This window comes from Achroia grisella, unplaced genomic scaffold (assembly GCF_030625045.1).
Source record: "Achroia grisella isolate CSIRO2021 unplaced genomic scaffold, CSIRO_AGI_Agris_v1 utg1245, whole genome shotgun sequence".
Lineage (NCBI taxonomy): Eukaryota > Metazoa > Arthropoda > Insecta > Lepidoptera > Pyralidae > Achroia > Achroia grisella.
In genome coordinates this window covers 2,510,853-2,526,660 of record NW_026712606.1, presented here as the reverse complement: position 1 = coordinate 2,526,660, position 15,808 = coordinate 2,510,853, and the positions used below count along the sequence as shown (strand labels likewise).

The 15,808-nt window shown below is 30.8% G+C and overlaps 1 protein-coding gene across 2 annotated transcripts in view; it reads left to right on the top strand.

The window, feature by feature from the left end:
- The window catches only part of LOC131854735 (uncharacterized), a 151,590-nt gene that overhangs the window by 70,886 nt on the left and 64,896 nt on the right, over nucleotides 1-15,808 (top strand). For both annotated transcript variants that reach the window (XM_059205879.1, XM_059205876.1), the window contains exon 3: nucleotides 6,158-6,199. The gene's annotated coding sequence lies outside the window, so the exon portion shown is untranslated. The remainder of the gene's footprint in view (nucleotides 1-6,157; nucleotides 6,200-15,808) is intronic.

Below are 15,808 nucleotides of genomic sequence, written 5' to 3'. Positions count from 1 at the left end.
GATTTCAGCGTCCGTTCATGGATGGTAAACATCAATCAGTATCAGGGTGGCGCCGACTGATCGACGCGGACTGATCCCGCCGCGCCGTCCCTTATTTAGACGCCCCACAAAACTTAACCTCGGTTTTGATTTAATTATCTATTCTTTCCATTCAACATGTCATCACCACGTAATTATAACATTTTCTGAAATCTTAATATGATTTTAGGATAATTTATTATTGATAATATCCTCAGGACAGTTAACAGCGCCATCTGGTCCTAAGCTAAACATAGCTTGTATTATAGGTACTAGACAACTAATATAAATAAATAGGTACCTATGTATTGTTTTAGTAAATAAATACATATTAAACATAAAAAACTCTCATACCGGTACAAATAGACTCATGAATACAAATGTTTGTACCGTGCAAAGAATTGAACCCGTGACCGTTACAAGTAAGACAGTCAGTACACTGCCTTACTACCGATAGACCACCGAGGCCAATTATTAACTGCCTTATCTTATTTATATCTTATCCCATGTATATCCTCCGTGATTAATACTCATACAACCATTTAGTAGGTAAGAAACAGACTGATAGACAAAGACTTACTTCCGAATTTATAATTGGTGTTTAGATAGATTTTCATATATGAAAGAGTTATTGGAAAAGGAAAAAATGTATTTTGGAAATCCTATCCCTTAAAATAATTGTAGTTAAAATATTAAAAGTAAAACTTTTCTTATTATAATATTAGTTTAAACATTTAGGGTTATAAAAATAAACTTAGGTTAGTATTTCTATGACAGAATCTTAAATCGTAAGTTGTAAGTGACACATTCATACATCAATCACAAGAATTGATAAGATGTATTAATTATGTCGTAAGATGTTTTATGAATGACTTGCATCAATCATAGTTTGCTTCAGACAGATCACGCTTAAACATGATTGATTAATTAATCGAAAAAAAACTATAAACACCTTTGTAAGATTTATTTATTGCTAAGTAAATAATTTGTGGCTGCATAACGTGTGCAAATACATATTATATTCTTTACTAAACAAATATTCAATTGACGCTCATTTTTTAAATACACGCCGCGCCGTAAGAAATTTGAAAATAGAACAATTATAAATTGTAATTGTTCTATTTTCAAATTGCTTTCTTACAATTACAATTTCTTTATTTTGTTAAAGTATTTTTAAAAGTATATAGGTTATTATATTTATTCCAAACATGTTAATATGTTTTTTGAAAAGAGAAGACATGGAATATTGAACTGACATTTCTTTTTGATAATGATTACTTCTTCGGTCTCTTCACTTACCAATTGTAACTCCATAAATAACTAAAGTTATTTCATTCTATTTTACTGACATTTTAGATATTTTAATATTAATTTACTAATTTATTCAAGTATCTAACTTAAATATAGTCAAATTTGTATTCATTAATATGCAAATTGACTATTACTGTTTTAATACAATCTCCATAATAAATAAACGCTACACCTTACTTAAAAGCAATACCAAACCAACGTGTTTGTATCGGAAAAGCTTATCTCGACAATAAAATTACTCTAAACATAGCCCACGGTGAATGGGTTAGATAGTTGATTTCAATTACTAAAACGGAAGATAAACAAAATTATTATTGATTACTAGTAGCTGCCAGGAGCTACTTATTATCTACCTACTGCATTATCCACTTACTCCTCAACAAGATATTTTAAAGTCCATTTACAAAAGTAATATATATGTGTTCCATATTATTAATGTAGTCTAGTGTCTACTAATGTGGGATAAAACCGGCCCTCCGTTGCATTGAATTGCTAATATAGGCCTTATTGCTATCGATGTACCATTTGCTTAATTCCGTACAATACTTCTTATTCTGACTTCGTCCTTATATTTTCTTTCATGTTTGCCCCGTCAGCGTACCGATCCATCCAATTAAAAATAAAAGTAGACTAAACTAAATCTGTTATCTGAAAAAGAAACCTCAATATGGAATGCATGTCTATGCATGAATAATTTTATAATGTAAATAAATCATCTAGTAAATTAAAATCAATATTACTTATTTTCGTTTCGTCTCGGGTTCGATTCCTCGCACGGTACAGATATTTGTAATCATGAGCATGATTGCTTGTATCAATTTGAGTGTATTCTGTGTATATTATGTATGTATTTACATAAATAAATTTATCAAAGATATATATTTGTATCAGTAGTCTAGTACCCATAACACAAATTCTGGTTAGCTTGAAAATAGATGGCGCTGTGTGAATTATCCTGAGATATATGTGGGTCAGCTAGTTTTCAATACTCTATGTTTCCTTCCTTACATTTTAATTTCGTTACTGGTATTTGAAATACGAAACTTGTAATATCTAATGAACAATCATAACTCCAACTTTTAAAATGAGTGACAGTGAATTTCGTTATTATAATTAATGGTGAGTCTTCATTTATGTAATGACCCAATGACCCGATTTTTCTAAGTACGGCCCTGGTTCCCATCACAATACATTGCTCACTGTGAAGAGACAATAACTAGATATTCGGGTTTACGCGTCGTTGTGAAATATGTAATGGGATTGTTTCAATGTCGCGTTGAGTAACACCGTTAAGGTAATTAAACACCAAACACTGTGAGAAACTGTTTACATTCTGTGCATTTGTTGTAGGGCTAATTTGAAAGTATTTCCTTAATTTAAATAAACCGCGCAATAAGGCTTACATGTACGAGTGACTTTATAGAAGAAAACCTTATCTGAGGTAATAATTTTATTACTAACAATATAGGATATATTGGGCATAGGTCCTAACGTTTCCTCTTTCAGACAACTGGTCTATGATACAATATACCGAAATCAGTGAAAAGACAGAATATGGAGGCTTGACATCTTGTTCACTGGAATGGCAATACATGAGTGTTACCACGTGAGCCATGATGTATTCTGTCACATCCATATTGCTGTCCTTGTATACAGACTATGGTTACCACTTTCCATCAAAAGGAATTAAAAAGCATAAATTGTTTTAAAAAAAGAATATTACTAAAAATTATAAGTTCATAAGCGGCTAAAATGGTCTACATAAATAAAGTATTTTTAAATTAATTTGTTATACTATGATTACTTATTACTAAACTGCATAGTTAATTTTTCAGAACAAATATTTAATATAAAGACATATAGCCAATTTATAACAATGGCAAGTACAAACATCTATCAAGAATGCAATACCTTCTAAACAGTTCTTGAGATATGGAATGATTAAGCATTTAAATGTTGAACTAAGAAGTAATAAGACACACTAAAACATAACAGTACACTTTAAATGGTAGTCTATAGAAACACAAATTTAATTATGTATATAACTGAAATGAATAAAGATAATTTGCAAGCCCGTCCAAAACATAATACTACATAATGGTTGTGCTAAGAGGTCGTATATTATTTCCAATTCATATCATTCGCAATTACCGAAGGAGACGGAACGCACAAAAAGGAATTGAGTGACAGAAAAGATTGATTTTATTCAATTCCCAACGATTCATCGCGGTCGAGTCGGACTTCTTTCTATGTAAAATACGTCAATTTTTTAGACAAATTGATCAATCCCGGTAGATGCTCCTTCACAATCGAGTACGGATCGGTGCCATCCATCATCTTCTGTCACTATATATTGCACCAGACGTGTGTTTTGTTTGTATATTTTGTCTTTTATGATATATCTTTTCTATTATCGTTAATTACGACTGGGAAAATAAATTATTTTTTTAACCATGGAGACAACGTAATTTGCGACAACTAAAGTCTCAATATGTATTTTTTAATTTCAACGATAATAAATAATATATATTGCTCTCCCTTGCCTAGTTCGATTAACATCCTTCCTGGTGAACGTCTTTACCTTAATTTTCATTAAGATTCATCCTTTTAGTAGTGAAAAGGTTACAAACAACATACACAGGATTAAACCGTATGTAACCTATACATAATTAAGTCTACATGATAATGAAAATATTACCTTCAACATGTAATTTTGTGTTATTCAATAATATGACATTGTAACGAATTCAAGGTTTCTTTCATTGTTCTGGTGCATTATGGTTAGGTATTATATAAAATTTAAATTGTACAGCGGCAATGTCTAATACAAATAATTTCCTAAAATACAAACATTTGCCCTTGACGATGTTTAGAACAAGACCTACATTCTAATAACCTTTTGAATGCAGTTCATAGAACATTGGGCTAACGTCAAGTTTTGCATAATAACGAGACAATGGGGGATCGGGCTTGTCATTACAAAACACTAGAAAGAGTGCCACCTCTGAAGCCGCCCTCTCGCATGGCTCATGAATTATTCGCAGTTGTGTCACTTGTGGACGCCCCTGCCAACTGGCTCTGATACACAGACACAATAAAACAGTCACTTGTCGCATTAAATCACATGCACACGGAACACAGTGCATTTTTTTATAAACTGTGTATGAAAGACAGCCAAATAATAAGAACACAAAATAGATATTAATAATATTTTTGTAAGCTCTATCTGTACATTAATTAGGTATTGTTTCAAACAAAACAATTTGAACATGTTGTACAAATTTGTATATGTTTTGTTTTAGGATAATTGTCTATGTATGTTTGAGTTTATGCACTTAATGACTAATTCTGATAAATTTGAATGTGGTTTTCATGTATTGCAACAAGCAAAACACAACAACAGTTAGTACCTATTTGTTTACAATTTGATCACAAACAAAAAAAGTTACAAACTTTTGTTTATCCCGAACTCTAAACATGCTAGATCTCGGACTCAACTAGTAATATTAATAAATACGTCTACTTATGTCTAAATTCCAAGATTTGTAAAGGCTTGCGCATTATTCTCTAGTATGACATAATACCATTTACTAGGAAAGAGTTGAAAATTCACAGGTAAATACGAGTAAAAGGCTTCCGTGAGTGTAAAATATTTCAGTTTCATTTTAACAGACCATTAACGTCAAAACACAATCTCCATGTTATATTTTGACAATAAAGACCACATATTAAATATTGTATGACAAATTATTTTATCAATGTTGGCCATATTATAATGCAGTCGCTAACTCGATATATCCGCACTTCCTAAAAGGTAGATACCTGAGAGATTATACTATAGCCTTAAGTACACCTTTTGTACTATATTTTATTAGTCTATAGATAAAAGAGTCCATTTACACTACCTTGTCTAAAATACGTCATTGACGTTTTTAGACGTATTACTCTCTAAATCTATATATTACATATACTTCTATTCGTATATATCTAATATATCGTTTAAATTCATTCTTTGTTCATGCCACATATAATAGTATAAAGTATAGCCACGATTATTTGATCAATGACGCAAATATTTCGCAAACTGTTCTCATTATTCTTACTATTTTTCAGCTCTATGGGGTGCCGCTATCTCCGGTACCCTATTGTTATAAATAAAGTTTGATAATCTAACTAATGTACTAAATATAAAATTATCAAATGATAGATAAAATCTATTTAATTCTCTACTACACTACTAATACTATAAAGACGAGAGATTTTATTTCTTTTTAATGGATAAAAAATTCTTGGCTCGTATTGTAAGTGACATTACCAGCATGTAACATAGGCTGTATTCCACTGGGGCAGCGTCTAGAATAAAAAACATTAAGAAAATTATATTTTTGTTTATTTTATCACCCATTCATACTCATATTATAATTACGAAAGTATGCCTGTCCATCCGGCTATTTGTTGCCTTTTCATAACTAAACGCCTGAAAGAATTTTAATGACGTTTTTAATATGAATATACAATATATATTGTATCACATGGACGGGCACTATGCCGTTATATAAAGCCTATGCTTTATATTAAAAAACGATATGAAGAGGTGAAATTATGGATAAAAGTTTACGCATATACAGTTGCGTGTACATACTAATAGTGGAAATAACTGTAAATAGTAATAAAATTTAGGCCGACCCCAAATAAATGGGATAAGGAAGAAGCAGATTATGATGAGTAATAAAATTTAGAATGATAAAACTCATAATTATTAAGACAATACCTAATCCTAATAGAGTTACAAGCTACATTTTTATTAATTAAATTCTTGTCTTTACAGATCGTGACTACAAAAGCAATCGTTAGAGGACTCTTCATAATCGTAAGCGAATTTAAAATTACTGTTATCAGGAAATTGGGAGTTTAATTAATGTACTCGAGCTTTTATAAATGCGTAGCAGTCTATTTGATTGAAATTAAGGTCAATTGTTGAATGACAGATAATCGGATTTCATATATAAATCTAAAAACAGTTCTTTATTTTATATATTCATGTTACACTCAGTACTTATTTATTAATAAAATAATGTAACAAGTAATTAATGTAGAAATTTCTAATATTTGTGACATAAAAGTAACACAGGTATTAACTTAATTGAAATGCTAATATTAAATTATTCGTAGACATAAACAACTTTTCTTAAATACAAAATTAAAGTACCATAATTAAATTTTATTATCCTACATTTTATGATGGATAATAATTTGATTAATAAATTTATTCTCTTTTAAATATGCATATTATTTGAGATAAAAATATAAATGAAATATTTTAGTTTCAGTATCATAAATTATACTTCTTGTAATTAAATATACACTCTGCAAAATATAAATTAATATGAATATTAATTTAAGTCAAATGTTCTACAATATTAAATGTATCCATCTACTTTCATTGGGAAGTAAGTCAATAATGTTAATGGAATTGCAAATTGTGTTTATTTTAAGTACTCTACCGCCAAATGTCACCCTTAGAGCACTTACGATAATTAGATATTTGGTTGAAAAATACACTAAGAGCTTGCTGCTTCGTAACAACTAGCTGTTACTGCCATATCATTTGCATTATTTAAGACAAAAATCATCTGTTTCAGTCCCCAAAATACAACCTATCTTCACGTTAAATTGCATTTAAATCAGTTTAGCCGTGTAATCGTGAAAGAGTAACAGACAGACACGCTTTCGTTTTATTATACTAGCTGTTACTTACAGCTTGGTTTCATTTTGTTCTGAGATAAATAAAATTACCTATATCCATCTTCATTTTGTGAACTGTTCAGCCATTTAGTCACGAAAACTCTCCAAAAGATAGACACAATTCGTAATTCGTATGTTATTATTTCCTACTAATATTCAATATTAGTAGGTATGGATATTAATTGCCGTCTGAACAGCATAATTAATTAATAAGGAGTACCTTGTTCAGGATAATAGCTATCATCAAACAGAACACACAAGATTAGTATATATATGAAGTAATTGTTATATGCATATATCTGATACGACATGCAATTAAATATTTAGTAACCTTCACGTCTACATGTCCACGTATCTCATTACATAATGCAATTAGACATTTTTTAACAATTATTAAATGACCGTCAATACTATTATTATATTGCATACTTAATTACAGTACAAGTAGTAGACATTTATTTTTAGAACTGGATGACCTAAACAGTACCTAGTAATTTTGTTCATATCATTGGACACAATCCACCTTCTAACAAGTTGGATGGTGGTTCTTGAATCTGACTCCAGTTAATTAATATTACCTTAAGTATGTTTAATATTGACGTCCTCGGTGGTTTAGCAGTTTAACACTCCCCTTTACTTCCGTCGGTCGTGGATCCGATTCCCCGCGCGATACAAACATTTGTATTCATGAGTATGATTGTTGTATTGGTCTAGGTGTTTTCTATGTAGATTATATACTATATATAATACTATACATAATACTATTTTTAATTACTGTTCTCTAAAAACATAAAATTGAAAAATTAATAAATAAAACATAGAGTCATTTGATCTACTAAACTAGATACATTCATAACCTCAAGATATATTAACCACTCACTTCATTGATACGTCTTTTAATAATGTGTATAAAACCTTTATTGTAAACTAATCACTTGGTTATCAGTTAAATAAACTATACATCCGATGAAGCGTTAATATAATTAAAGATACTGCGTTAAAAGCTTCACTGCCAATATCATCCGCGACGGGGCGGAGGGAGGGTCTGAGGCTAAATGGATTAGGGTAAACAGCATAAAGAGCCTTTTGTATCCGAAATTAAATGTCACCCGACGTCATTATTCAGGCTCTGGGTGACACGCACGCGATCTGCCGTCTGCCACTCTGATATAGACGCGGTACCGATTACACGACACGACACGACACACGACTTTACCAGACACTTTTTTTTTCGGACTACTCTAATGCCGTTGGCCGCAGTTGGCCTTTACAGCTTCACGGGACGATAGGAGGCGAGTGCATATGGCACTCCAAACTCGAGGAAGGACTTATGAAATGGCTCAAGGCCTGATGGATAAGACTTCTGTCTGAGGGCAGCGCTAGGGGTTCAAACCTAGGTTCAGGCCATCGTAATTTGGATCCCCTTTTCAATTAGACGGGGGATCGATTGGAGGGAATCGCGTTGATCTAGTGCATTAGCATAACATCTTGCTACCGATGGTACTACCGATTATCGTACTACGATATTATTTGTACTCATGAGTATAACGTTTTTGTATTCATCTGGGTGTTTTTAATGTATCTTATTATAGGTATGTGTAGTTCCAAAAAACACGTACATCAAAATTTCTATCAGATATCTAGCAGCAAAACACAAGCTCTGCTGAGCTTGGACTAGATGGCGCTGTGTAAATTGTCCCAGGTTATTACTATTATTATTACCTTGCAGTCTCTACGACTGTGACTGTGTGTACTGACCCCGTGAACTTATAATGCATTTAGGTCTATATAAACTTTTATATTTGAAACTGATGTATGAAGGTTAATGATGTGATTAATAAATTTATTCTCTTTATGTTAGGAATGGTGTCAATATTTTTAAACAGCGTTTGTATCTTCAGGCCTCAATGGTATGTGGAAGGGTCTTCTGAACTCACTACAATCCATTTGAATTTCTGCGCTTGAGATCTATATATATATCCTAAAACGCATTATATTATATTAATAATATTCCGTAAACGAGATTTTGTATTGGCCATTTTCTAATTGTGAGATAAAAATAGAACAATATTCGAATAGCTACAGATTTACAGATAAAATAACTATGATAATGGTGTGTATACTAAGCAATTTACGCAACACCACAACAACCACTATCTGATTATACAAAATATTCAATTTTCAAAAACTTTTACTAGAACACACAGTTTTAGTACAAATTATAGTACTGCGGCTGTTATTACACTTAATATGCGTAAATAATAAATAATAGAGTTAAGAAACTGTTAATTTACATAAAAATTAAAATGTTTATATAATGTTATTTAGTCGTACAGTATAAAGAGTTTCGTAGCTACTAAACCATTAATTATATTTGTAACGGCTGTCGAAGATCTCTCTAAACAAAACTTTAAGGGCGAATTAAATAAAGGAAAGCCATTTGAAACAAATCCTAATACTATTGTAACCTTGTTTTGTCAACCTTACTTAATTAAGCAATATTATATAACTACATATTAGCTTAAGTTATTTATTATATAATGAACATGCCTATTATATGAATAATTGCATAATATCAATATCCTCAATCATAAATTTTCTCATGTATATTCATAATAAATCTGTACATATTATAAAACAGAAGACGTCTATAGGTATGTTAACGATAACCTCAAAAACTACTCAATGCATTTTTCATGCGGTTTTCATCAATTAACAGAGTAAATTCTGAGAGGGGATTCGTTAAAGTTTTATGTAAAATATTAATCAGGTCAGAAAGTATATACTTGAAATAAACATGTTCAAGTAATACATAATTTATTCTTAAAGATATTTACGAAATCAAGATTTAAAATGCGATCGTATTATTGTTGTGTTGTGTGATTTTATTTAGATAAAAACTTTTTTGAATAATATTCAAATACGGATAACACAAACATAATAGTTATATAATTCATCGGCAACTCATATTTCTGGGACTTCATTTATATACTACCACAGCAAATAAGCTGACATACTGCATTTGTAAAATATTTCCCTGGAATACAATGGTATAAACTTTTATTATTACATTTTTTAAATCGAATTATATTATTAAATAAATGCAGAATATATAATTACGGTTACCCCGTAAAATAAGTTCATGATTAATATATACTAATGCAAAATAAAAAAGGTAATCGAAAATTCGAAAACGTAATACATAATTTATTCTTAAAGATATTTACGAAATCAAGATTTAAATATACACTTATTATAATAATGCGATCGTATTATAATTGTGTTGTTAAATCTATTTTCAAAAATTTTTAATTTCTAAATTACACCATTATTGTACTAGATATGCGACTTGTTAACGCTCATATGTCATAAATAAACATATATGTCATAATTGTACGGAAACACAACTGATTATTATATAATCATTGTCTCCTTATGAATTTAAATGAATAAACGTTTGCTCTGCAATTTTATTTTATAAATACATTATAATCCTGGTATAGTATAACTGATGACCCTGCTCTTGGACAAGACAACATATAATATTAAAAATGTTGTCAATACATATGAACAACATTTCCTTGGAAGAAACAACATCTACCGTTCCATCCGAGCTATTCAGGTTCGGAATACACGTTTCTCCATTCTGAGTAGAGTCAGCAAGTAGAGGGATAGTTTGCAATTTAGAATATCACATCTATTATTTTGATTTAACAAAATTTTATTATGTTATTGGCCAACTGGACCACCAATTTTCAAAAGAATTTAAAGAAATGTTTAAACTGTTTATTAAATATCAATAAATATGACATTTAAATTTGTAAATATCACATTGTCACCATTCAAGGGGTAAAATAAAATAGCAGATAAAAGTTTTTAAATAAATTCGTCATATATAAGCTAGAACGATGAAGCTTTTTTCTTACGCTTTTTTGGGTCAGTTTAAATAAATACCTTACTAATATTATGAAAGTGAAAGTGACTCTGTCTGTCTGTCTTAAAAGCCAAAACTTCTGAACTTTTAAATGATATATACATAGGTTACTTTTTAATGCCAAAATTATAAGAGACTGAAAGAGGAATTTTTTAAAAGTTTAAGCGCGTAAAAATATAATTAACGAAAATAAAATGTTGTATGCGAAACCCATTTTTTAGGCTGTTGAGAAAATATCAGTACCTACCGCCACAGGAATCAGCCATAAATGGTTACAGTATAGCGACATCTTATCATTGGTACATGATTACACTAATATAAGTAGCATTAAAAAAAACAAGAAAAAGGGTTATAAGGGGTTGAAAGGGGAGATGTAATGTATGTATGGTATGTATGGAAGTATCTTCATTTTAAAGATAGTAGTTTGAAACTTAGTTTTTGGCTGTTGATTGAATTGTAAATTATGCATTTTTGAAGCAGAACGATGATATATAAAGGTCACGCGGACGAAGTCGCGGGTACAGCTAGTGATATATATGTAAAAGCAACACTGAAAAATGCATGCATTGTCAATAAGTTTTCTTTACCTGCCTCGTAAATGTCCTGGCATGAAGATAAACAATTATATCCATGACACATTCAATTTAACGTATGTAGCAGTGGTAAAAAATACTACACGAATAGGAACATTTATTCTACAAGCGTGAGTGTACAGAAATAAAATACATGGCGTAGCATAAAATCGTATCACCGGTCAGATAGCGGCCCCAATTTTCATAACGATTCAAATAACAGACTGCCATAAATGTGGTTATGTGTGGGTGACAATTCAACCCTTTCTATTTCTGACTTTGATTAACTGAATTGTCCGATAGATAACGAGTAGCTCGCGAGATACGAGTATGGGTGAATTATTAGAGTTCCCACATGAAATATAAAATTAGATGGGAATATCTACGGACTGTTTGTATGAGGGAGCTATTATCTTTATTTAGCCACCCACCTGTGTGTGAAAGGGAATTCATATAATACAGGTATTAAACATGTAAACTTTTCGGAAAATCTCACAATGATGATATAAAGCATATCAAAATTCGTACATGTACATAAGCGGAGAAATAAAAACGACAAACAACGATTTTGCTTTCTGCTATCTATATAGATATTTGCATGTAACTAAAATAGGACGCAAGGTGAGGCAAACCCACTTAATGGACAGTAGTAACTGTCATCTATACACAGGAACAGCACTACGAACATCATATAAATAGATTATCATTCCGTGGATGCTCCACGCTTTGTTATTCCTGAGATACCAGATGCTATCTCCATACCATGTAATTCTATTCGATTTCTATGTTCCTTATTGCACAATTTCGTTTTAATAGTTGTTAGAAAATAACCTGTAGCTAATTAATTTCCCATAAAATACTAGCAATCACTGCCTATATATACAAGAACAAAACGACGGATAGACCTCCATGTAATTCGGACATTCTCATTTATATGAATATTTAAAATATTCATACGATATAGAATTCTAAAATTGAAATTTTATATTAATTATTTTAACATATGAATTAAAAAAAATACAGATGTATTATATAAATTACATAGTAGCAATTTAAGAGATTTCTCAACATTGCATAAAGAATTCATAAATTAATCGTTTTTCCTCAAGACATCTAAATCGCTCTGTCAATCTGGCTTAATTGAATGCAAATAGACTTATTCGTCGACACTGAAATCAATAAATTAAACCTAAATTGTATAACGAACCGTGATTTTATTTGTTTCTCTACCAATATTGAATGAATAGATTAATAATACAAAATTAGTTCTATCAATATTTATTTATTTGTTTCCTATCTCCTTCTAAACAAAGTAATATTAAATTAGCTTAACCAAATATACCAGGTGCAATAAAATCATAAAACGATGGAAATAATGTGTCGATTATGACTTTGATTACAACTAAATTATAATTATCTATATATAATTTTGTTGTAATCAAAGTCATAATCGACACATTATTTCCATCGTTATATTAATATATCGTTAATATATCTTTATTTTGTTAATTTTGCTATAAATATGAAGTCACTAAAAACATAACTATTTTTATATACGTATATAATTTACCTTCTGCACTTGGAATATCAACGACTGGTATGTTTACGTAAAAGTGACGTCTTCATTGAAATTAACTTTATACCAATTCCATATATTAAATGATTCTAATGTCTACGTACAACTTTATACCTTTATATTTTCTACTAATGAGCTTCATTCCAGTTTGAAGATGTAGGTATATGCATACACTAATAAACATATATACAAACCATTCTCTTGTAAATTTATTGGGAGGTAAAGTGTATTCTGTGACGCTTATGACGTTGATTTTATCTATAGACCGTTACCATCAAATGGACAATCATTCCAATCCTATAAAAATAATACAATGCTTAGATTAGATAGAATGTATCTTTGTTCTCTTATGTAATTAACATGTCAAAATTGTCCTCACCAAAATTTGGATAGATAAATTTGTTGGCCAGAACAACTCAGCAATAACTAATTGACCACGACTACATTAATTATATGTAAATATGATTTAACTGTATAATATATTTTTACGCCGACACTATATAAAGTAAATATTAAGTGTATAATGATATAAATGTGTATATATATCAATTTATATTTTTACATAGGTGTTGTAAAAACCACACCTACTAATCACTAACCATCAAATAGGACTTTTTGTCATTTTATTTCAAATATATATATATATATTGTATTTTATGAAATATATGTGTCATATAATTGATTTTGTGTAATCGAATCAACAATATTTTTAACGATATTACATGTGATACAGATAGTAATCGGCTTTACTGATTATGCAGGCTTCGCCAGTTGATTAGACAGCACTGCAACCCCCATGAGTTCCGATGTTCTCTACTTGTTTATGTTCCCAGTATCTTGTTTTAGCTGACCCCTCCAAACGTGCATATCGGTTTACGTGCAGGGTCAACAAATACAGGACTTGATGTTACCTATAAGTACACGAGGTGATTGCTTGCTCTGGTGGACTTGTAGATAAAGTTAGATTTCTGTAGTTTGGTTGAATTCGAAGTTCACACAGTTTTGTTCCAGTGTTTCCTTCATATAATGTGACTAGACGTTTGCCATGACTTCGCAAGTGCGAACTCGTTATCTCTTGTTCTCTTAGAAACAATTTTAAATAATCAGCATCTTATTATATACCGCCACTATATTTATAAAAGTAGCGTAAGCGTAGATACGCTATTTGATTGTTATATTATATATATATATATATATATAATTCTCGTGTCACAGTTTTCGTTCCCATACTCCTCCGAAACGGCTTGTATTTCTCATGAAATTTTGTAAGCGTATTGAGTAGGTCTGAGAATCGGTCAACATCTATTTTTCATCTCCCTAAATGTTAGGGGTGGTCCTCCTCCCTAATTTTTTTTTATTCTAAGGCAAAACAACGTTTGCCGGGATAGCTAGTATAATATAATAATTCTAACTTAATTTACTTGAATTTCCCATACATAATTCTTCTACCTAAATACTACTTGTAAACCAAATTTCACAATTAATGTAACCAATGTTGTGTAGCCATTTAACTGCCTCTGTTTCAAATTATAATGGATCCTACCTCGAACTATATATATTTTTCCTGAAATAGCACATCGCATCTTGGACGCCCGTGCATAGTACCTCCCACGCATTACACGCAAGAAATAAGATGTCGTATCACCGTGTTCTGTAATTTTACTATTGTTTTGTCTGATTTTCTATAAACAAAATCAGAATTGTTAGTACACACTCTATATTTAGTTTGGAACTAGACTAGTAGACTAGACTTTGGAATGTGTATTATCCAGAAATCCAAGGTCATTTGTTTTGTATGAAGTGATGTTGCAATGAAGGAAGTACTGAGGACATCACGTACGGAAACTAGCTAAGGTTACAATGTGCGTACACTGGTCCATTCATAAAACGCTCTAGTTAAAGTCTGTTAAAGTAAATAAAAAACTGAATGTATTATTAATGTTAATTAAATAAACTACAACCTTGTCTATAAAGATACTAATCCGACAGCATGGTTGCACAATATACGAATAAAATATTAAAGCGTTTGCTTTGTTTTAATATTAACAACCACACTTGTTGACTCGATATTTGCTATGAAGTTCCTCGAACAGAAGTTTGCATTTAATTAAATTATGGTATAATATAATACGTAATTGCACAAGGCATCCTTGCTCCCTGAGGGCATAAATAAGCTAGCTAGTCGTGCATGCCTCGTATTCAAACTACGATGTTTTGCAATAGTCCTATTGTTTATCGTGCATAGCGCCGCATGGTTATAATGCATATATCTGCACCTCGGAGAAGCATTCGGCATTTACTGAGACATTGTCGGGGACCTATGAAAATAGGCAAACTGTCAATATTGATTTATTCTTCGTTCCGACATATCCTTGGCTCAAAATTGTAAACATGCCTGCGAGAAAATTCTATTTTATCTCCGGTTACAGTACGCGCGACGTCTCTGTACGAGTTGTAAAAAGGATGTTTTCATGAAATCGAGTGGAAACTATTCATCACGTTTACTTCTCTTACGACTCCCGTATTCTCGTATATAAAAATAGAAATTTTTATTTGAATCATGTACTTCTCAATGCTATGTGCTTTATGATGTTTTACGACCTATAGAGGCTTGACAAACTTCTGCAGTTATACTTACCTACTCGTGAAACA